The sequence below is a fragment of the Somniosus microcephalus genome, chromosome 3, assembly GCF_052327205.1.
Source record: "Somniosus microcephalus isolate GS21.2 chromosome 3, FLI_Smic_1.0, whole genome shotgun sequence".
In the NCBI taxonomy this organism is placed as follows: Eukaryota; Metazoa; Chordata; class Chondrichthyes; order Squaliformes; family Somniosidae; genus Somniosus; species Somniosus microcephalus.
The window spans coordinates 351,497,386-351,519,831 of NC_140989.1; the positions used below are offsets into that span (position 1 = coordinate 351,497,386).

At 48.8% G+C, this 22,446-nt stretch overlaps 1 long non-coding RNA gene across 1 annotated transcript; it reads left to right on the forward strand.

Moving 5' to 3' along the window:
- The first annotated feature begins 631 nt into the window (after positions 1-631).
- LOC147122345 (uncharacterized) lies at positions 632-20,103 on the forward strand. The gene is made up of 2 exons (XR_015077737.1): positions 632-683; positions 11,943-20,103. It is a non-coding gene; the product is annotated as an uncharacterized LOC147122345 (long non-coding RNA).
- Positions 20,104-22,446: the final 2,343 nt, after the last annotated feature.

Consider the following 22,446-nt stretch of genomic DNA (forward strand, 5'->3'; position numbering starts at 1 on the left):
GTCTTAGTGCTGTAATGCAGTCTATGCTTGGTGCCATTCAATCTCAGACTGCTTTCATGCCATCTCAGCTTGATGCCACGCAAGCTCTGACTGCTGCCATCGTGACTGGGTCTACCACCATTGACTAGGGCTTTCACGGTGTTGCAGCAGGCCAGCAATCTGTGCTCCAACAGATTGCTAGGGATGCTGAGGTGCTGCCCCGGGGGAGTGGCAGTGGGCCAGTGGAGCAGGAACCTGCTGTCCTCTCTCAGGATGACAGCATTCCTGCTCCCACTACAGGCACTCTGCCATTGCCCTTGTCACTGCCTGTCATCCAGCCAGCCCAGACTGCTGCCGCCCATGCTGAGGTGGTGCAGTCTACAGACGGGCCTTCCAGGCCCAGAGCTGGTCGAGGGCGTCCTGCAAGGCCATCTGAAGTCTCCCGCACGGACACTCAGCAGCCTTCCACCAGCCCTGTTGCAGCCACTCAGTGGGCCAACACTTTGTAGGAGCACTAGAGTAGGCAAAGGCACAGTAACGACAGGCACTAAGGAATTGCACAAGGGTGAATAGTTAATATTGTTGTTGTAAATATGTGTTAACTGATACATTTATTAATTCAGTTTGAATTATTTTGTGGTGTGTCTCATTTCAGCTTTGCGCTGTAAAGTGGCCTGTGACACGAATGGAATGATGGAGATGTGGTGAGCAATGGGAATCTGAAATTTAATTTATTGGAACCGCAGTCTGATGAGGCAGTCACGGACCGCCCTTCCAGAAGGCCGATTGAGTGGCTGCCTCCTCCCTCACTCCTGTTCCTCCTCCTCGTCCTCCTCCTCTCCCTCTTCCTCCTCCTGAGGTGGTCCCGCAATCCCTGGTGGCAAGGGCTGGTCCCTCATGATGGCCAAATTGTGGAGCTTGCAGTAGACGACGACAAAATGGGACACCCACTGAGCCGAGTACTGGAGGGCTCCTCCTGAGCGGTTAAGGCAGCGGAACCGTTGCTTGAGCACCCCGATGGTCTGCTCGATGATGTTCCTGGTAGCAGCATGGCTCTCATTATATGAGTGCTGGGCAGGAGTGTTGGGGTTGCGGAGGGTTGTCAAGAGCCAGATGGAGAGCGGATAGCCCTTGTCTCCAACCAGCCAGCCGCGAGTTTGATGTGGTGGCTTGAAGAGTGCTGGCACACTAGTCTAGTGCAGGATGAAGGCATCGTGGCTGCTGCCAGGATAGCGGGCATTCACATTGAGGATTCGCTGTCTGTGGTCGCACACCAACTGCACATTAAGTGAGTGGTAACCTTTGCGGTTACAGAAGATGTCAGGATTGCTATGCGGTGCCCGCAAAGCCATGTGGGTGCAGTCTATGGCGCCCTGCACCATGGGGAATCCCGCTACCCTGGCAAAGCGACATGCACGCTCGTCCTGCTTCTCTCTGGTGATGGGGAAGGAAATGTGGTCCCTTCTCCTACTGTAGAGAGCCTCTGTGACCTCCTGTTGCAGACTGGAAGGATCCACTGGCGAAGAAATTGAGGGCGACGGTGACCTTGACTGCCATTGAGAGAGCCGTGGTCATCCTGATCTGAGGCTCGAAGTCTGGTTGCAGGAGGTGGCAGAGTTCGGTGACCACCTCCTTGGTAAAGCGGGGCCTTCTAATACACTGCTCCTCGTTTAATTGAAGGTAGGAGAAGTGCTGTCAGAATACCCTCAGAGGGTAAGGCCTCCTGTTGAGAGCCCTGATGGCCCTCCGCCTCCCCCCTCTGGCCACATGTTCCAGTCTTTCTCGTTGCCTGCGCTCCGTCGCTGTAGATACTGGAGGGCGAGGTCGACTGCCAGTACCGTCCCCATTAATGTAAGCCAAGTGTAGCACTTTGGTATGTTGAGAGAATAAATGTAACTAATATTTAGGAGCCACAACACTCTGGAGACTAAACAACCTTTATAATGACTGAATTAAACTGTTGCACAATGTCAAACTGACAAGGAAGCAGTGAAACAGCACTAACCTGAGAGCTGCGACTCATCACTCATGATCCCTTTGAGTGGCACCCCTGGAGCCGGCTACCGACTGGTTCAAACCTTCTCTCCCTGTCGCTGTCGGGGGGAGGTGCTAAGGCAGGGGGTGACAATCAATTTTGCAGATCAGGCGGTTAGTGAGCGTTGCACGCTCACTGATGCCACAATCTGCCTGATGCTGAAGTCCCCGGCGCTAACTCGTAGCGGTGGTGCTACAGGGGGCCGGATTTGGCGTGAATCACTGGATTCACCTCACCGCAGCGCTACTGCCTTAGCCAGGCACTAACTGGAGGCACTAAAGTACCAAATTTCTCCCCCTTAAAGATCCCTGTTGATGGCTGTGAACAGTGAAGGAGATAAAGTAGAGACAGGCACATAGTGAGGTTTTTAAAACAGGATGTTCTACAGGAATTCAGGTTTGTTGAAGAACACCGTGAAGCAGTGATATCCAGCAAAGGGCAAAAAAATGGACACATTGCAGGGAGTAATTAGAAATGAGTTTAAGTCAAGCTAGATGATTGATGAGGGGGAGTGTAGTAAATTGAGTATTTTTGTATTATTACACAAGGACATGTTGTACTAATTGAACTAAGTAAATCTGATCATAATTGTTGCTTTGTGTATTCAAAGACAATAAAATAAAAAGCTTAATGAGTCACATCAAGCTTTATCTCACCAACTGTTTGCTCAGTCCCCTTTCAATGAGATTGATGAAGAACACATGAATGACATGAATATCTGATCTGGTCACAGGGTAGTAGTATTATTGTTACTCTTCCAGGTTACACTATCATGCAAGTAGCTATAGGGCAGTGTGGGTCCCATGAAAGTAAGATGCAAATGGGATTGACTGATACCACTGAATCTGACTATGTAACAGTACATGTCGTGAGCTTTGAGTATTTCTTTTGCAGCTAAGTTTTTTCTTTATATCTCTTGGTTTGTGCTGCTGTTTTACAATAATATTGTTGCCTTACCTTCCTGTTCCTTTTTTGAGGAATGCAACTTCTCTCGGACATCCAACCAGGTCCGTGGCACTTTTTTGACTCTGTTCCTGACTTACTGCTCTTGGGGACGTGGGCAATGCTGGCAAGGCCACATTTACTTGCCACCTCTAGTTGCCCTGAGAAAGTAATGATGCGTCTTCTTTTTGACCAACTCTTTTTACAATGCGTGGCTTGCTATGCCCATTCAAAGGGCATTAAGAGTCAACCAGATAGCGTGGGACTGGAGGCCCTTGTAGGCTAGACCAGTTAGAGGTTTCTTTCCCTGAAGGTATCAGTGAGCCTCGGTTCTCACTAATTATGGGTTCACGAAACCCTTGCTTCTCTAATTCTGGCCTTTAACTAATTCCTACCTCATGCCACCATTGGAACTCTCTCCCTAGTCCCTTTTGCCTCCCTAGCTCTCTTTCCATCTTTAAAAATCTTCTCAAAAGACATCTCTTTAGGCAAGCTTTCTGCCCCATTTCCTAATTTCTCTCTTCTTGGCTCGGTGTTCATTTCCAATAACCACCTGTAAAACTCTTTGGGACTGCTGGCATGGGCACGATGGGTGAATGGCCTCCTTCTGTGCTGTATGATTCTATGATTTTTTTTTATGTTAAAGGTGTTATATAAGTTCAAGTTGTTGTCAGCAGGAAGTTCCCGCAATTTCATTAGTAGGTCATAAATATTGATTTAAAAGGGCACTTATTCCATTTTTCTCAAGCAAAAATATGCCTGAAAAGTCAGTGCAAAGTTCAGTCAAAATACTGGTTTTACTGCTATCAAAATTATGCAAATAACCTGAAAGGCACAACAAAATACCAATGTGCTAACTTGCAAATGATACAACTCGTATTGGGTTGACGATTCAAGTCCAGTCAGGCTTGAGTTTTAATTGAGCTGCTCTCTCAAGAACCACAAAGAAAAACCTGATTTACAGAGCAGGCCCTGGATCCGGTCGTACACTCTGTAATGGTGCGATGTGAGCAGATTTAGTTGAGTGCGTTTGGCCCCCAACAATTCAATGGCAATAACCACGGCAGGAAGCCAGGGGTCGAGACAACAAAGTGTTATCGCGGTTTGGGATCTTTCGACCATTTCTCCACAGAAAGGATTTTAAAAAACAGTTCTTTTAACTGTGGGGATCAATTTTAATTCGACGGCAGGGTGGATACCTGGCAGGCGGGCCATTAAAAATGAGCACGTTACTTCCCCGCTCGCATCCCGACTCGTTCCGACTGTTTAAGATGTTAACCTACAGGAATTTCCAGACAGATGAGGCACCAGCCCAAAGCAGGCGGGAACCTCATAAATTTATACAATGTCAATAGGACCGCGATGCAATTTTAACCAGGGCCTGAGCGGTGAAGCCACTGCGGCTTTCCCGCTAGGTAGCACCAGGGCTGCAGCTGGTGTGAAGGCAGAAGAGGCTCTTCCGGTAAATCGAGAACTTTCTTTCATGGGGCCAGGAGTAGCATGAGTGCTCCTCCAGACCCACAAGGACAGTCAATGACTCCCCTGCCCCAGGATCACACCTTCTTCCTCCTTCTTTGCTACGAGACCCTCCCAAAACCCCCCTCTCTGCCACTTACCTGGAAGTTGGCTGGCGATGAGGGCCGTCCAATCTTCCAAGGGCATGCCGGCAGCCGCTCTGCACCCTCTTCATGTCAGTTCCTGGTGGGAAGTGGATAGCAGCATGTGAATGAGGCTCGGGAGCTCAAATAGCCAGGGTCTGAATTTTAGGCCAGTGAGTTTGCGTTTTGCAACCATTTCAGCCCCGCACACCCAAAACCCGTTCTAGGCTAAAATTGAGCCCAGTCTGTTTTAAATGCTTAAGTGTATTGCTACAAGTAAACAAAAAAGGGTCTGAGACAATAGGTAGTTTAGATGCCAATGAGCTAGTCTTGTTGCTTCAGGATAGATTGTATATATTAAGCAATTTGGTGGCTTGTCTTCATAATTGATAAACAGTTCACATCCATTTCGGAAAGTTATTGACCTCTTTCTGACTGTGAACATTGAGAAAATAAAGCAACATGTCAGACACGGAAAAGATCTTTTGCAACAGACGTGGCAGTTTTGGGAAGAATGGTCCTAAGAAAGGCAGGCTGAAAAAAGTCAGGCTACAGGGGGGTCATTCTGTTTAAGTTAAAGAAGATGATGTACGGTAGTACAGACGGGCTGCATAGTACATTCATTGTTTTCATGTGATCACGTGGGGATCAGTTATATTACAAAAAAGTGAACCTGATCATAACTATTGCTCTGTATGTTCACCTTACTGTGGAATAAAGTAGCTTAATGATTTGAACCAAGCCTTGCTTCATCTGGTGGTAACTTGGTGCACAGATTGGAGAGATTAAGGAACGACATGGATATCCAGTTCAGGTCACAAGGCGGGGGGGGTCCCACTATTGTAAACATAGATGCAGGGCAGTGCGAATCAACTCCCATAAAAGTAAGATGCAATGAGCACTTTCAATAGTAATTTTCAAAAGGGAATTGGATATATTCTTTAAAAGGAAATATTTGCAGGGCTATGGAGAAAGAGAGTGCAGATTATTATTGCCTTGTGCCATGTTTAGATAACGGCCCAGAAATTCGGGTCGGAGGCTTCCCGCGGATGCAAGCCTCCGACCTGCACTTACCTAGCGCGCCGGCCGTTGAGCTGTGGGCCCTCGTGGGATTCCGATGCTGGGCTTGCTCCAACTGCCGGCACGCAGTGCTTGCGTATCCCAGGGGCGCAGTTAATTCGATGCGTCCCCTGGGATCACGTGGGCCATGGAGAGCCAATGGTAGCAGGGAATACTTCATTCATAAGTTTGACACGAAGAGCTGTCAAACCTATAAATACTATGGCCTAGAAATTCAGTTGGTAGCGCCAGCCGCTAGCGCCTTAAGAGGCTGATAAGTGGGGCGCGAAGCGGCTAGCGCCCGGGCGCAACGCGATCTGCGCCTCTCGCGAACTTGAGTGAAGATTTAGCGGTGGCGCAAAACCGCAACACCTGCTCAGCTGCGCGAGCAGATCCTGACGTCATTTCATGGTGCAACGCCCTTGGTGCACCCCGAAGCGGAACTTCAGTGGCGCCCCCCTTCTTTCTGCCTGGCGCTCGCAGCGACTGGTTGAGTGGAACGGTTCCCAGTCGCTGTGGGGCTGGGGGGGGGGCGCTATTTAAAGGGGTATCTTTGTGGTATCCATTTTTGGACCACTCCTGTGTGAGAGAGAGAGAGACAAAGGGAGAGAGCTTTCTGCTTTGACTCAGCGCTCGCACAGGTACTTCTGGCTTCAGGCCAGAGCTTTGCAGTTGGATTTATTTTTCAGTGCCATAGCCTTGAGTGGCCACATATAATGGGGGCTGCAATGGGTGGAAAAGTTGGGTTTCTGCATTGCATTGAAAGGGCTCAGAGACACCGAGAGAGAGTGCCAATCATGGCCAGACGGAGAAGGGCCAACAGGCGTTGGCACAGGAGGCCTTACCCTCCCAGGGTATACCGTCAGCACTTCTCCTACCTCAACATGTCTGAGGAGCAGTGTATTCGGAGGCTTCGATTCAGAAGGGAGGTGGTCACTGAGATCTGCCACCTGCTTCAGAGAGATCTGCAGCCTCAGCTGAGGAGCAGGACGTCTCTGTCGGTGGCAGTGAAGGTGACAGTGGCTCTCAACTTCTATGCCACCGGCTCCTTCCAATCTGCTACTGGGGACATAGCCACTGTCTCCCAGTTCGCGGTGCATTGCTGCATCCGCCAGGTCACGAATGCCCTCTTCAGAAGGAGACGTCAGTACATTTCCTTCCCCATGACCCTGGACAAGCAGTAAGAGCGTGCCATGGGATTTGCAAGAATAGCGGGCTTCCCCATGGTCCAGGGCGCCATTGACTGCACGCATGTTGCTTTGCGGGCACCTCTAGAGAATGCCGAGGATTACCGCAACCGGAAGGGGTACCATTCGCTGAACATGCAGTTGGCGTGTGACCACAGGCAGCTCATACTAGCTGTCAATGCTCGCTTTCCAGGCAGCAGCCACGACGCCTTCATCCTGCGCCAGACTTCAGTGGCAGACATTTTCGAAGCCCCGGCTCACCCAGGAGGCTGGCTTCTCGGGGACAAGGGCTATCCTTTGTGCACCTGGCTGATGACCCCGCTCCATGCGCCCACCAGCCCTGCTGAAGAACGATACAATGACAGCCATCAAGCAACCAGGAACATCATTGAGCACACGATCGGCGTGCTGAAGCAACGGTTCTGCTGTCTGGACCATTCCAGGGGAGCCGTACAGTACTCGCCTGAGCGAGTCTCCCATTTCGTTGTAGTGTGCTGCATGCTGCACAACCTGGCTATCCTCAGGACTCAGCCACTGCCAGCAGACATTGGAGCACCACCAGAGGAGGAGGAGGAGGAGGAGGAGCACCAAGACGGGAGGGAGGCACAAAGTGCAAGGGCCATCCGTCGGCGGCTTATTGCAAGTCGGTTCTAGGCCCCCTCTCAGGGAATGGCTTGTGCCATTGAAAGAACATGAATGGAGCCGCTCCGCAAACCCTGTGGCGGTCAAGGCAACAAATAGTTCAAAGTGCAAACATGCACAATCTGAATAAAGACAATTTTTTATTTAACAAACTCTGGGCCCTTCCTGCATGACAAACAAATACAGAGAAACCCCCCAAAAAACAGTCAGACATATAACTGGCTCTCACAACCTGGAGACAATGAACAAAACAGTAAAACAAGAATTACCATGATCCTTGACCTTCATAAAAAACAAACACAACATCCTCGGCCTTCAGAAAAACAAAAACAACATCCTCGGCCTTCAGAAAAACAAAAACAACATCTTGCCACACCTCCTACTTTTCGGCCTGCAAGGGTGATCTGCCTCGCTTACGAGATTGGCCCCTTCCCGCCATGCAGCTCCTTCGCAATGGGACCCCAGTGGCTGCAGCAAGGCTGGGGGAAGGCTGCTGAGGGTCAGATAGTGAGTCGGCAGATGCCCTTGGGGGATGGCCTGGACCAGCTCTGGGCCTGGAGGGCCCGGCTGCTGACTGCTCCAACTCTGCTTGGGTGGCAGCAGTCTGTCCTACGGGTGGTGGCAGCTACAGTGGAGGAGTGACAGTGTTGGCAGCAGGAATGCTGCCAACCTGACAGAGCACAGGCACTCCCTGGTCGGACGAGACACTGGCACTGGCACGGGCCAGCACTGAAGCATGCGCAGCAACCTGCTGAAGCACAGACTGCTGGGCTGCTGCGGCGCGGCGAGGGCCCCGGCGATTCCTGGCCGATCCAGCGAGGGTGGCAGCAGTTAGTGCTCGTGTGGCCCTGATCTGTGTCTGCATCAGACCAGCCAGTGACTGCATGGCACGACTAAGCACTTGGCTGGAAGCGGCATGTGATGCAGCGACGTCCTGCTGACTCCTAGCCTGTGCTGCCCCGAATTCCTGTACACTCCTTGCCAGTGACTCTATGCAGTCAGGCATCCTTGCCACTGCAGCCATGAGCTCAATGTGCCTGCGCTCAGCCTGGGCACCCATTTCACCAAGGAGCCGCACCTCCTCTGCGCTCACTGTAGCAGGACTGGAGGCCGCGCTCACCCTCCGGGGAGAAGGCCGCTGAGCTTCCCTACCCCTCCCGCGTTGCTGCAGCCCGCTGGGCCCCGGAGCTTCACCCTCCTCAGACCCTTCCCCCCCCGCTCCCCTCCAAGGAAGACGTGTCCCCATCATGGCCATGGGCTGCCTCGGCTGAGGGTGGCACTGATGGTCCGGCTTCCTCTTCCTCCTCCTCGCCTTCCGATTCACTCACAGTGCCAGCTTGAGGGCCCGCCTCCTCACCTGGCAATTCAGCATCTGAAAGCAGGGAGGCACAAGAGTTGCTTTAGAGTGAGGACAGGGCGGCAGCGAGGGAGGCATGAGTGCTGCTATGCACTGCATTGGTTCGAGAGTGGCAAAGGATGCTGGTGTGAGGCACAAGTGGAAAGAGAAGGGCAAAAAGGTGATGACCTTACCATTGCTGTCCAGAACGGGGTCGGCATCTCCAGTGGCGACGGGGCCACGGGGCCAATCAGCCGGCCTGCCATGATCCGCTCCACTCGCTGCTCCAGGTCACTGAGGTCTTTAAGTTCAGCACGTCCTCCCCCGGTCCGTCGCTGCTGCCTCATATTGTGGGCCAGCTTGCCCTGCAAGAGAAAGGACGGGCTCTGAGTACAGTGTGAAGCCCTGATCTTGGCTGCACTGCCTCCCATGGTAGAATAGCCCTTACAGTGTGTAAAGTGGTGAATGTGCATGTGAGTTTCATGAAAGGCCCCTAGGAGTTGGATGAGGGCTGGGCATTGGGGCTTTCAGGACCCTTTGGCCATAAAGTGAGGTGCACATGCAGGGATGAAGAGGATACTGGAAAGGGTACTCACCCTGACAACCTGAGTGAGGTCATTGAACTTCTTTCTACATTGCGTTGGTGTCCTGGGGACCATGCTGCTGGAGGTCACTCTGTGTGCCACCTCCCTCCAAGCTTTTCTATATGCGCAGGGCAGCGGCCTCCTGCCACTGTCAGGAAAGAGGATAGGTCACCCGCGCTCCACTGCGCCAACCAGAACCTTCAGGGCACCCTCACTGAAGCGCTGCGCTCGCTCCCTAGCCTTCTCCATGGTCGTGGGCATAGCGTTGTCGAAGCAGGTCTGTCCAGGCCTAGAATCAGGCCTCCAGTGTGCAGGGCGTGGCTGCAAACCAAATCGACCCTCCCCCTTTAAGAGCAGACCGGTGCCAGCGTGTCTGCCTGCAATCGATAACTCGCCACACCTGCGCTGCGCCCGCCCTCGGTGGTAGTGCTTCGGCTCGCCGGCTTAGCGCCTTATGATAGTCGTGCACCGCCTGCTTTAGCGCAGCAGCAACCTCTTGGGGCGATGCAACTCAATTTCGGCGAAGGTGGCGCTAAGTTGCGCTGGGCACTAAATTTAGCGAACGCCCGGCTGTAGCGCCCCAAATGTGGCGATACTGAATTTCTAGGCCTATAAGCCCCAAAAATCACTAAAACTTCAAATAATTTTTTTTTTAAATCACATTTTTAAAATAACTATAAATTACATGAAATAACTATTTTAAACAATAATTTAAATTTTTGAAAAAATTAATTACATTTTCTAACGGGGCTAAAAATAAATTTACCTTTCTTTAAGTATTTAAAAATAATAAACCTGTGGAAAAAATGTTTTAATTTTAATTAATTCACCACTTACCTTGTTATAAGCAGGCCTTGCCCCTGCTTTTTAAAAGTGTAACTCCTGGAAACTTACCCTCCCGGAGAAACCTGCAAAAAAAACGTAAGTTCGATGCGCACGCGCTGCCTCTCCGGCACACGCGTTCTACCTGTCAACCCCTTCTTTCAGGGGAACGGAAGTGCCGGTTTCCCGCGCATGCGCAGTGCATGCACGAAACCGGCACTTTCGTTGGGCCTACGCGTGAGTACCCCATGCATATTCACGCGTTGGGACCTGAATTTCTGGGCCAACATCTTTATACAATACATTGCTTCATGGGCCACATAGGTGTGGGACACATATAGGGCTGGATTTTCCAAGCTCCGAGGAGGCAGGCATGGAGGCAGGACTGCTGGTAAAGTAGTCCTGCCTCCATGCCTGCCTCCTCGGGGCTTGGAAAATGGCACTAATCCTTTTTTCTGCCTGTTAACTACCTGTTAACTGCCTGTTAACAGGCAGAAAAAAGGATTAGTGCCATTTTACCTTCACAGGTGAAGGCTTCCCGACCTCAGAGAACCCTGCCGGGTTGGAGGAGACGTGAAGGAGGTCTGCGGTGGTCGGAGGCACCTGGAAGTAAGATGTAGAGGTGAGTGATGGCTGCAAGTGTGGAGTGGTAAGTATGTAAGGTGAGTGATAAGTGTAAAAAAAAATGTTCACTTACCTTGTTTTCTTCCTACCACCTTCATCCTCTCTGGATCGGGAGACCCGACATCCTCGTTGTCGATTTCAGAGACTGGCTGTTGGATCCTGCGAACCAACAGCCATCTGAAATCGACAAAGTTGAAAGGTTTGATGAGTCCTGAACACAAGGACTCATCAAACTACAGAGACTATCAGTGTTTGACAGCTTCACAGAGCTGTCAAATGCAGACATTTCTTCCAAGAAGTCTTGACAGATAGCATGTCTGACGTTGACGTGTTCTGTCAGTGACTTCCTCCCTAATTGGCCTGCTGAGCCCGCAGGTCTGGTTGGTCAGACGAGGATGGAGGCGGGACATTGACACGACAAGCAGCAGTCCCGCCTCCAACTCGCCTCCATTGAGAAAATCCAGCCCATAAGCTTAGATTTTCCAACGGCATTAATTAATGACAGGATTAACCTGCTTATACAAACAAATTAACACCTGCAATAAAATAGGCCAAACAGAAAATCTAGGCTAAAAAGTTTAATCAATGTTGCAATTACTTTGCATATATCTAAAGTTCGCACCAAGTCCCGTCCACCCATCACCCCTGTGCTCGCTGACCTACATTGGCTCCCTGTTAAGCAACGCCTTGATTTCAAAATTCTCATCCTTGTTTTCAAATCCCTCCAAGGCCTCGCCCCTCCCTATCTCTGTAATCTCCTTCAGCCCCACAACCCCCCACCGAGATATCTGTGCTCCTCTAATTCTGCCCTCTTGAGCATCCCTGATTATAATCGCTCAACCATTGGTGGCCGTGCCTTCTGTTGCCTCGGCCCTAAGCTCTGAAATTCCCTGTCTAAACCTCTCCGCCTCTCTATCTCTCTTTCCTCCTTTAAGATGCACCTTAAAACCGACCTCTTTGACCAAGCTTTTGGTCACCTGCTCTAATTCCTCCTTATGTGGCTCGGTGTCAAATATTTTGGCTTATAATACTCCTGTGAAGTGCCTTGGGACGTTTTACTACATTAAAGGTGCTATATAAATACAAGTTGTTGTTGCTGATGAGACTAACAGATATTAATGTTCTGATTCACAGTTTATCCATGAATGAGAGAGCAGCACTAAGAATAGCACTTTCTGCACCTTGTGAAGCTACAACACAGGTCTACATGCACGCTAAACAGACGAAGCAGCAGGCTATAGACAGAGCTAAGCGATCTCACAACCAACGGATCAGATCAAAGATCTACAGTCCTATCACATCCAGTCGTGAATGGTGGTGGACAACTCCTGCCCAACGAGGAAGGTGGCATGGCTGGATCTAGTCCTGGGGAATGAAGTGGGTCAAGTGGAGAATGTCACAGTCGGGGAGCATCTCGGGAATAGTGATCATACTATTGTAAAGTTTAGGGGAACGGTAACATAGTGGTAATGTTACTGGACTAGTAATCCAGACACCTGGACTAATGATCCAGAGACGTGAGTTCAAATCCCACCACGGCAGCTGGGGAATTTAAATTCAGTTAATTAAATAAAATCTGGAATAAAAGGCTAGTATCATTAATGGTAACCATGAAACTATCAGATTGTCGTAAAAACCCATTTGGTTCACTAATGTCCTTTAGGGAAGGAAATCTTCCCTCCTTACCTGGTCTGGCCTAGATGTGACTCCAGACCCACAGCAACGTGGTTGACTCTTAACTGCCCTCTGAAATGGCCTAGCAAGCCACTCAGCTGTAACAAACCGCTATGAAACACAATAATAAGAATAAAACCGGATGGACCACCCAGCATCAACTTTGGCACCGGCTACAGACACGGCAATGGCACACCCAGCTCAGTTGACCCTGCAAAGTCCTCACCAACATCTGGGGACTTGTGCCAAAATTGGGAGAGCTGTCAAGCAACAGCTTGACATAGTCATACTCACAGAATCATATCTTTCAGCCAAAGTCCCAAACTCCTCCATCACCATCCTTGGGTATGTCCTGTCCCACCGGCAGGACAGACCCACCAGGGGTGGCGGCACAGTGGTATACAGTCAGGAAGGAGTGGCCCTGGGAGTCCTCAACATTGACTCCACACCCCATGAATTCTCATGGCTTCAGGTCAAGCATGGGCAAGGAAACCTCCTGCTGATTATCACCTACCGCCCTCCCTCAGCTGATGAATCAGTACTCCTCCATGTTGAACACCACTTATCCTCACCAATCTACCTGTCGCAGATGCATCTGTCCATGACAGTATTTGTAGCAGTGACCACCGCACAGTCATTGTAGAGATGAAATCCCATCTTCACGCTGAGGACACCCTCCATCATGTTGTGTGGCACTACCACCGTGCAAATTGGATAGATTCAGAACAGATCTAGCAGCTCAAAACTGGGCATCAGCACAATTGTATTCCATCATAATCTGTAACCTCATGGCCTGGCATATCCCTCACTCTACCATTACCATCAAGCCAGGTGACCAATCCTGGTTCAATAAGGAGTGTAGAAGAGCATGCCAGGAGCAGCACTAGGCGTACCTAAAAATGAGGTGCCAACCTGGGGAAGCTGCAACACATGCATGGTAAAAAGCGGAAGCAGCATGCTATAGACAGGGCTAAGCGATCCCACAATCAGCGGATCAGATCAAAGCTCTGCAGCCCTGCCACATCCTGTCATCAATGGTGGTGGACCATTAAACAACTAACGGGAGGAGTAGGCTCCATGAACATCCCCATCCTCAATGATGGTGGAGCCCGGCATGTGAGTGCAAAAGACAAGGCTGAAGCGTTTGAAACCATCTTCAGCCAGAAGTGCCGAGTGGATGATTAATCTCGGCCTCCTCCTAAGGTCCCCACCATCACAGAAGCCAACCTTCAGCAAATTCGATTCACTCCACATGCTATCAAGAAATGGCAGCGCGCACTGAATACAGCAAAGGCTATGGGCCCCGACAACATCCCAGCTGTCGTGCTGAAGACTTGTGCTCCAGAACTAGCCGCGTCTCTAGCCAAGCTGTTCCAGTACAGCTACAACACTGGCATCTACCCGACAATGGAAAAGTGCCCAGGTATGTCCTGTCCACAAAAAGCAGGACAAATCCAACCCGGTCAATTACCGCCCCATCAGTCTACTCTCAATCATCAGCAAAGTGATGGAAGGTATCATTGACAGTGCTATCAAGCAGAACTTACTCATCAATAACCTGCTCACTGATGCCCATTTTGGGTTCCGCCAAAACCACTCAGCTTCTGACCTCATTACAGCCTTGCTCCAAACATTGACAAAGGAGCTGAATTCCAGAGGTGAGGTGAGAGTGACTGCCCTTGACATCAAGGCAGCATTTGACCGAGTGTGGCATCAAGGAGCCGTAATAAAACTGAAGTCAATGGGAATCGAGGGGAAAACTCTCCACTGGCTGGAGTCATACCTAGCACAAAGGAAGATGTTTGTGGTGGTTGAAGGTCAATTATCACAGCCCCAAAGCATCGCTGCAGGATTTCCTCAGGGCAGTGTCCTAGGCCCAACCATTTTCAGTTGCTTCATCAATGACCTTCCCTCTAACATAAGGTCAGAAATGGGGATGTTCGCTGATGACTGCGCAGTGTTCAGGGCCATTCACAATCCCTCAGATAATGAAGCAGTCCATGCCCACATGCAACAAGACCTGGATGACATTCAGGCTTGGGCTGATAAGTGGCAGGTAACATTCGCGCGTCAATGACTATCTCCAACAAGCGAGAGTCTAACCACCTCCCCTTGACATTCAACAGCATTACCATCGCCGAATCCCCCACCATCAACATCCTGGGGGTCACCATTGACCAGAAACTTAACTGGACCAGCCACATAAATACTGTGGCACAAGAGCAGGTCAGAGGCTAGTTATTCTGCAGCGAGTGTCTCACCCCCTGACACCCCAAAGCCTTTCCACCATCTGCAAGGCACAAGTAAGGAGTGTGATGAAATACTCTCCACTTGCTTGGATGAGTGCAGCTCCAACAACACTCAAGAAGCTTGATACCATCCAGGACAAAGCAGCCCACTTGATTGGCAGCCCATCCACCACCTTAAACATTCACTCCCTCCACCATCGGCATACCATGGCTGCAGTGTGTAGCATCTACAAGATGCACTGCAGCAACTCGCCAAGGCTTCTTCGGCAGCACCTCCCAAACCTGCGACCTCTTCCACCTAGAAGGACAAGGGCAGCAGGCGCATGGGAACACCACCACCTCCAAGTTCCCCTCCAAGTCACACACCATCCTGACTTAGAAGTATATTGCCGTTCCTTCAAAATCCTGGAACTCCGTACCTAACCGCACTATGGGAGTACCTTCACCACATGGACTGCAGAGGTTCAAGAAGGCAGCTCACCACCACCTTCTCAAGGGCAATTAGGGATGGACAATAAATACTGGCCTTGACAATGACGCCCACAGTCCATAAACAAATTTAAAAAAAGATTAGTTATGGAAAAGGATAAGGAGCAATCTAGAATAAAAATACTTAACTGGTAAAGGGCTAATTTCAGCAAATTGAGGAGGGATCTGGCCCGGGCAAATTGGAGTTAAAGACTGGCAGGCAGAAATGTAATGGAGCAACTGACGGCCTTTAAAGAGGAGATGGTCCGGGTACAGTCTCGGTACATTTTCACAAGGGGAGCGGGAGGGCAACCAAAGCCAGAGCTCCCTGGATGACGAAGGAGTTAGAGAGTAGGATGATGAAGAAAAATGGGGCATATGACAGATGTCAGCTTGAAAATGCAAGAGAGAATAAGGCTGAATATAAAAAGTACAGAGGATAAGTGAAAAATCAAATAAGAGGGGCAAAGAGACAGTACGAGAATTAATTAACGGTTAACATAAAGGGGAATCTAAAGGTCTTCTGTAGTTATATTGTAGTTGTCAGAGGAGCGGCGGGGCCTATTAGGGACCAAAATGGAGAACTATTGTTGGAGGCAGAAGTCATGGCTGAGGTACTAAATGAGCACATTGTGTTGGTATTTATCAAGGAAGAGGACTTTGCCAAAGCTATGGCAAATGAGGAGGTTGCTGGGATACTGGATGAGATAAAAATAGATAAAGAGGAGGTACTAGAAAGGCTGGCAGTACTTAAAGTGAATAAATCACCCAGTCCGGATGGGATGCATCCTAGGTTGCTGAGGGAATTAAGGGTAGAAATTGCAAAGGTGCTGGCCGCAATCTTCCAATCCTCCTTAGACACAGGGCTGGTGCCAGAGGACTGGAGGATTGCAAATGTTACACCCTTGTTCAAAAGAGAGGAGAAGGATAAACCTGGCAATTACAGGCCAGTCAGTTGAACATCGGTGGCGGGGAAGCCTTTAGAAACAATAATCCTGGAGCTAATTAACAGCCACTTGGACAAGCATGGACTAATAAAGGAGAGCCAGCATGGATTTGTTAAGGGCAAATAGTTTTTGACTAACTTGATTGAGTTTTTTGATGAGGTAACCGAGTGGGTGGATGAGGGTAGTGCAGTTGGATGTGTATATGGACTTTGAAAAGGCATTTGATAAAGTACCACATAAGAACATAAGACGTAGGAGCAGGAGTAGGTCATTTGGCCCCTCGAGCCTGCTCCGCCATTCAATAAGATCATGGCTGATCTGATCTTGGCCTCAACTCCACTTCCCTGCCCGCTCCCCATAACCCTTGACTCCCTTACCATTCAAAAATCTGTCTATCTCCACCTTAAATATAGTCAATGACCCAGCCTCCACAGCTCTTTGGGGAAGCGAATTCCAAAGATTCACGACCCTCTAAGAGAAAAAATTCCTCCTCATTTCTGTTTTAAATGGGTTTCCCACATATTAGGCTTGTTAGCAAAATTGAAGCCCATGGGATAAAAGGGGCAGTAGCAGCATGGATACAAAACTGACTAAGGGGTAGAAAACAGAGAGCTGTGGTGAATGGCTGTTTTTCGGACTGGAGGGAGGTATACAGTGGCATTCCCCAAGATTCAGTACAAGGACCACTGCTATTTTTTATATACATTAATGACTTGGACTTGGGGGTACAGGGCACAACTTCAAAATTTGCAGATGACACAAAACTTGGAAGTGTAGTAAACACTGAGGAAGATAGTAATAGGTTTCAAGAGAACATAGACAGGCTGGTGGAATGGGCGGACACATGGCAGATGAAATTCAACGCACAAAAGTGAGAGGTGATACATTTTGGTAGGAAGAATGAGGAGAGACAACACAAGCAAAATGGTACAATTATAAAGGGGGTGCAAGAACAGAGAGACCTGGGGGTGCTTGTGTTCAAATCTTTGAAGGTGGCAGGACAGGTTAACAAAGCAGTTAATAAAACGTATGGGATCCTGGGCTTTATAAATAGAGGCTCTGGGCTGGAGTTTCATTGAGGAGGCGTGTAGGAGGCGGGACTAAAACTTTCGGGGTTGTAGTCCTGCCTCTATCGAGTTATGGCCAACCCACGCGATTTTCACTTGATTGACCTTGTTGAGCCAACCCAGCGGGCCAATTAAGGGCCACCCGGCAACAGGTGACGTCACAGATTGACATTTCATCTGTCAAGAGCTTTTGACAGATGAAATATCAGCGTTTCACAGCTGTTTGAAGCTGTCAAACACTGACAATCTGTACTCCAAGTTAATTCCTTCCTCTCGGGATGATTTAGAGATCTCTCTGGAACAGAAAGCTGAATGCTGCAACTTTTGATAGCTTGCGGCCATTCTGCTTTCTGTGCCGGTGAGATGAGGGACTCCTGAGACCTGAAGGAAGGAAGGCTGTAAAGGTAAGTAAATGTAAGTAAAACTTCTTTAAACACTTTACACACACCAAACACACTTACCTCTGCACTCATGCACCCATCACTCACCTGAACACCGGATATCTCAACCCCTCCAAGCCCTTCATCCCGACGGTCCGCCTCGCTAACTTGGCGTGGTTTGGAGCCGTCGAGAATCCCACACTTCAGCAATCAAAATAGGCATTATGCTAAAAACTGCCTGTTAACTACCTGTTAACAGGCAGTTAATTGGCACTAATCCCCTTCCTGCCTCGGGGAGGCGGGTCCCAGCACAGGTCGGGTATCTGCCTCCTTTGAAACTGGCATGGAGGCGGGTTGGGGGCAGGATGGGTTCGTGCCCCCCCGATTTCGAGATTTTAACCCCCCCACACGCCTCCAATCCCGCCTCCATGGCCCAATGAAAACCCTGCCCATAGAGTACAAAGCCAGGAAGTTATGCTAAACCCGTATAAAACACTAGTTCGGCCCCAGCTGGAGAATTGCATCCAATTCTGGGCACCACAGTGATTTTATAGATTGGTTCCAGGGATGAGGGATTATAGTTACGTGGATAGACTGGAGAAGCTAGGGTTGTTCTCCTTAGAGCAGAGAAGGCTAAGAGGAGATTTGATAGAGGTGTTTAAAATCATGAAGGGTTTAGATAGAGTAAATAAAGAGAAACTGTTTCCAATGGCTGAAGGGTCAATAATGAGAGGGCACAGATTTAAGGTAATTGGCAAAAGAACCAGAGGTGACATGAGGGAAAATCTTTTTACGCAAAGAGTGGTTAGGGTTTGGAATGCACTGCCTGGTAGGGTGGTGGATACAGATTTAATAGTAGACTTCAAAAGGGATTTGGATAAATACTTGAGGGAGAAAAAATTGCAGGGATATGGGGAATGAGCGGGGGATTGGGACTAACTGGATTGCTCTTCAAAGGAGCCAGCGGGGAAACAAATAACAGGAGGAGGAGGCTCCATGAACATCCCTATCCTGAACGATGGCAGCGCCCGGCACGTGAGTGCAAAAGACAAGGCTGAAGCGTTTGCAACCATCTTCAGCCAGAAGTGCCGAGTGGCTGATTCATCTCGGCCTCCTCCTGATGTCCCCGCCATCACAGAAGCCAGTCTTCAGCCAATTCGATTCACTCCACGTGATATCAAGAAACGGCTGAGTGCACTGAATACAGCAAAGGCTATTGGTCCCGACAACATCCCAGCTGTCGTGCTGAAGACTTGTGTTCCAGAACTAGCCAAGCTGTTCCAGTACAGCTACAACACTGGCATCTATCCGACAATGTGGAAAACTGCCCAGCTATGTCCAGTCCACAAAAAGCAGGACAAATCCAATCTGGCCAATTACCACCCCATCAGTCTACTCTCAATCATCAGCAAAGTGATGGAAGGTGTCATCGACAGTGCTATCAAGCGGCACTTACTCAACAATAACCTGCTTACTGATGCTCAGTTAGGTTTACGCCAGACCTCATTACAGTCTTGGTCCAAACATGGACAAAAGAGCTGAATTCCAGAGGTGAGGTGAGAGTGACTGCCCTTGACATCAAGGCAGCATTTGACCGAGCGTGGCATCAAGGTGCCCTAGTAAAACTGAAGTCAATGGGAATCAGGGGGAAAACTCTCCAGCGGCTGGACTCATACCTAGCACAAAGGAAACTGGTTGTGGTTGTTGGAGGGCAATTATCTCAGCCCCAGCACATCGCTGCAGGAGTTCCTCAGGGCAGTATCCTAGGCCCAAACATCTTTAGCTGCTTCATCAATGACCTTCCCTCCATCATTAGGTCAGAAGCGGGGATGTTCGCTGATGATTGCACAGTGTTCAGTTCCATTCGCATTTCCTCAGATTCCTTTGTCGGGCAGCCCATGCCCGCATGCAGCAAGACCTGGACAACATCTAGGCTTGGGCTGATAAGTGGCAAGTAGCATTTGTGCTGCACAAGTGCCAGGCAGTGACCACCTACAACAGGAGCTGGGTCATAATCCTGGAACTCCTTACCTAACAGCACTGTGGGAATACCTTCACCACATGGACTGCAGTGGTTCAAGAAGGCCGCTCAGCACCACCTTCTCAAAGGCCACTTGGGATGGGCAATAAATCCAGCTTTGCCAGCGATGCCCACATGCCTTGAATGAATAAATGCTTTTTTTTAAAAAGACTTCCAGAGCTGCAAAATTCAAACAGGGAAAATCGCAGAGTAAAATATATAAAGTTGCCTGGGCTTTCAGGGTTGGATTGCCAGGGCTTAGGTTTGCAAGTGGCCCACAATCCACAATTTGGTCACACCTGATGTATGCTTTGTGTATCTATATATATATATATATATATATCTGTAATATTTGTCTGGACGCGGTACCTGTTGACAAAATCTTACCTCCTGTTATCAACTTTTCCCATTGTAAATTTCTATGTCCACATTTATAATTGACACTGTCTATGTAAACTTGTCACGCTGTAATTACACTCTTCCACAAGTAGAGGTGCTGTAGCACTTGAGTTTTGTGTCTCCCAGCTGCTTTGTACTGCAGAATGATTCCTGTGCTCCAACCAATGCTACGTCTCTGCTTGCCAACTTGCCACAAGTTTTGCTATTTAACTATATAGATTCTAAATATATAAAAAATAAGGACAGAATGTATGCCCTTAAAATGGGGATTGAATTATGTCTGCATTTCCAGGTCCAATTTTCCCTCGGCTTCTAACTCCACTTGACCTGAAGACCACATTTGGTCATCCTCCCACCCCCACTCCAGCTTCCACCTCTTTGGGGGGGGGCGGTGAAAATGGTCAATGCCAATAGTGCGAAACGGGCTGATGGTGAATTGACACCCGATTCTCTTTTCCACGTGGAGAGTGGGAAAGAGGTTGGTGATAATGGATGGGTAGCAAAGTGAGAGTTTGGAATGAGTGCCAGGATGCATCGAAAGATTCGGGAAAGTTAAGGATTGCAGACAGTTTGGTGCAGAGTATGAAAGAGATTGGTGGGATGAAGTGTGAATGGAAAGGAGAGTGTGCAATTGACAATGAAGGAAAGAATGGGGAGGTAAAAGTTTTCTAGACTTTCCACATAACTGAAGTCCCTCATCCCTGGTACCATTCTAGTAAATCTCCTCTACATCCCCTCCAAGGCGTTCACATCCTTCCTAAAGACCTTGACATCCTTACTAAAGTGTGGTGCCCATAATTGGACACAGGGCTGAATTGGATAAGGTCTGAAAGCGGGCGCGAGCTTCGCGATGTGTGATCTGCCCATGCCCGTTGAATGTATTGCAGGCAGCAGGTGAAATTCATGCTGCCTGCTCATTAACATGATTGCAGCGCTGAGCCCAGTGCTATACACGCTGCTGGTTGGCTCAGCACTCAACAGGGGGCCCAATATCGTGGGACGTCTGCTATGTATTTAAAGGTCACCGGCTGAGTGAAAGGCTGTCTGCACTTCTTAAAGGGGAGGTGCTTTGTGAGGTACTTCATTCTGACTGGAGCTGGAAATTAGCAATGTCTCAAAAAGGCAGTGAAAGGGCACCTTGGTTCTCCGATGCAGCACTGGAGGCCTGTGTGCAGGGGGTCTATAGGAGGAGACAGGTCCTCTACCCTCAGGGGGCCAGGAGGCCTTCCAGACACACTATTCAAAGGCAGTGGGAGGGGATGGCTGAAGCGGTCAGTGCCACCAGACTTTCCCCCAAGACATTTGGCCTAACTGGCCTGTGCTGATGTTTATATTCCACACGAGTCTCCTCCCATTCCATCTATCTCATCTTAGCCTTTCAGCATATCTTTCTATTCCCTGTACTCATCTAGTTTCCTTTTGAAAGCATCAACCACTTCCTGTGGTAGTGAGTTCCACATTCTAGCCACTCTCTGAGTAAAGACATTTGTCCTTATTTCCCTATTGGATTTATTAGTAACATCTTGTAATTATGGCCCCTAGTTTTGGATTCTCTCACGTGGAAACATTCTCTCTGCAGTTACCCTGTCCAACCCATTCATAATTTAAAAACCTCTAACAGATCACCGCTAAGTCTTCTCTTTTCTAAAGAAAAAAGCCCCAACTTGTTCACTCTTTCCTGATAGCTGTAATCTCTCAGTTCTGATATTATCGTGGTAAATCATTTTTGCACTTTCTCCAGTGCTTCTATGTCCTTTTTATAGTATGGAGACCAGAACTGCGTAGAGTACTCTAAGTGCGGCCTGACCAGGGTCCTATACAAGTTGAACATAACTTCACTATTTTTGAATTCTATACCACTAGAAATAAATCCCAGTGCTTTGTCAGCATTTTTAATTGCTTTGCTGACCTGCGATGTGCCTTTAATGATTTGTTCACCTGTATCACTACACCTCTTTGCTCTTCTACCCCATTCAGTATTTTATTTTCAAAGGTGTAGGTGATTTTTTTATTTTTCCTACCAAAGTGCATCACCTCACATTTATCTATGTTAAAGTTTATTTGCCACTTAACTGCCCAGTCTGCAGGTTTTCTAATGTCTTCTTGTATTTTGTTGCATTCTTCCTCAGTGTTAGCTATACCCCCCAGTTTATTATTATCTGCAAATGTTGATATTGAGTTACTTGTTCCTAAGTCCAAATCACAAATGTAAATTATGAATAACAGTGGTCCCAGCACTGATCCTTGTGGAACACCGCTTTCTACCTTCCTCCAATCTGATTAACTACTCTTTACCCCTACTCTCTGTTTTCTATTTTTTAGCCAATTTGCTATCCATTCATTTCTGACGATAGGCCATCGACCTGAAACGCTAACTCTGGTTCTCTCTCCACAGACGCTGCCTGACCTGCTGAGTATTTCCATCAATTTCTGT